The sequence below is a fragment of the Gekko japonicus genome, unplaced genomic scaffold (genome assembly GCF_001447785.1).
Source record: "Gekko japonicus isolate JY-2015 unplaced genomic scaffold, Gekko_japonicus_V1.1 scaffold219, whole genome shotgun sequence".
In the NCBI taxonomy this organism is placed as follows: Eukaryota; Metazoa; Chordata; class Lepidosauria; order Squamata; family Gekkonidae; genus Gekko; species Gekko japonicus.
The window spans coordinates 469065-470933 of NW_015165241.1; the positions used below are offsets into that span (position 1 = coordinate 469065).

At 49.4% G+C, this 1869-nt stretch overlaps 1 pseudogene; it reads left to right on the top strand.

The window, feature by feature from the left end:
• Positions 1-1197: 1197 nt before the first annotated feature.
• LOC107109421 lies at positions 1198-1665 on the top strand (annotated as a pseudogene).
• The last annotated feature ends 204 nt before the right edge of the window (positions 1666-1869 follow it).

A 1869-nucleotide genomic window follows, 5' to 3' on the forward strand; every position in this document is an offset into this window, starting at 1 on the left:
ATTTGTTTCAGGATGGATTGCCCTTTTTGGCTTCACAGATGATCAGCACAGCCAAGCTGCCTTTTACTGCTCAGCCAATATGTACAGAAAAACAGACGGCAATGCCTGAGACACCACTCCCCCCCTGGAGGGGGGTCTGGTTTTGTAGCACAGCCCCTTGTTGCTTGACAAGTGAAAACGTGTCACACAGCGGAGGCTGCCAGCAAATATCAGAAATGGGACAATGCCCAGTTGCTGCAAAGCCAAAGATATTTCACCAAGACAAGGGTTTCATTCAGCACTCCTCCCTTAGAAGGGAATTGTCCACTGGGACAGCAGTGATTATACTGTGCCCAGGGTGGCAACACGGAGTCTGACACCAGCAGTACCCCCCTCTGCATTCAAGTCTACTCCTGATACACGTGCTTCCGGCCCAATCTGGCCACAGCCAGGAACACCTATTAATAATTGACTGGCTTAGATGGTTCTTTTGTGCAGATCCTCTTTCAGGCAAATATTTCCAGTCTGACAGGCACTCTTAACCAAGTAACCTTTTGTTGGCTGTGTGGTGGAGAGAGAGGGAGAGAGAGAAAAGAGGAGAAACCGTGCGTGGATTCCCATTTGTTTGTTTGCTGGTTGACAGGAGCGACACTTAAGATATCCTGAGCACAAGAATGTAACTGTTTTCTAAGCAAGGGTATGGCATGAGCTTATCGGCACCCACAATGGCAGTGAAGGAGAACATAATGTCATTGCCCAGGCAGGAGCATTTATTTTGGATTTCAGTAGTAGGGCTGCCAACCTCCAGGTTAGGGCCCAGAGATCTCCCAGAATTACAACTGATCTCCAGGCTGCAGAGATAAAAACATAAGAACATAAGAAACGCCAATGTTGGATCAGGCCAAAGGCCCATCCCGTCCAACACTCTGTATCACACAGTGGCCAGAAATACCAGGTGCCCTCAGGAGGTCCACCAGTGGGGCCAGGACATTAGAAGCCCTCCCACTGTTGGCCCCCCCAAGCACCAAGAAGACAGAGCATCCCTTGCCCCAGAGCCCCTATCTATACCTTGTGGCTAATAGCCACTGATGCTCCATATGCTTATCTAATTCCCTTTTGAAGCCGTCCATGCTTGTAGGCGTCACCACTTCCTGTGGCAGTGGTGGCCACAGTTCCCCTGGAGAAAATGGCAGATGTGCCCTTTCTTGCCTCCCCAAGATGGCAGCGAAACCCAAGAAGGAGGCTGTCCCAGCAAAGACTGAGGCAAAATCCAAAGCCCTGAAGGCTAAAAAGGCAGTTTTGAAAGGTGTCCATAGTCACACCAAGAAGGAGATTCGGATGTCGCCCTCCTTCCGGAGGCCCAGAACCCTGCGGTTACGGAGGCGGCCCAAGTATCCGCAGAAGAGTGCACCGAGAAGGGACAAGCTGGATCACTGTGCCATCATTAAGTTCCCACTGACTACAGAATCGGCCATGAAGAAGACAGAGGACAACAACGCGCTGGTCTTCATTGTGGATGTGAAAGCAAACAAGCACCCAATCAAGCCGGCAGTCAAGAAACTGTATGACATTAATGTGGCCAAGGTCAACACATTGATTCAGCCTGATGGTGAGAAAAAAGCTTATGTCCGTCTTGCTCCAGATCATGATGCACTAGATGTTGCCAACAAGATTGGGATCATCTAAGCAGAATACTGCCAGAGCTGTAAAATAGAATTGCGCAATAAACAGATATTACTAACAAAGAGAGCGAGAGAGAGAGAGTGAAAATGGCAGACTTAGAGAGCAGACTCCATGGAATTACATTTCTGCTGAGTTCTCTCCCCTCTCCAAACCCCATCCTCCCCAGGCTCCATACACAAATAAATCTCCAGGAATTTCCGACCCTGG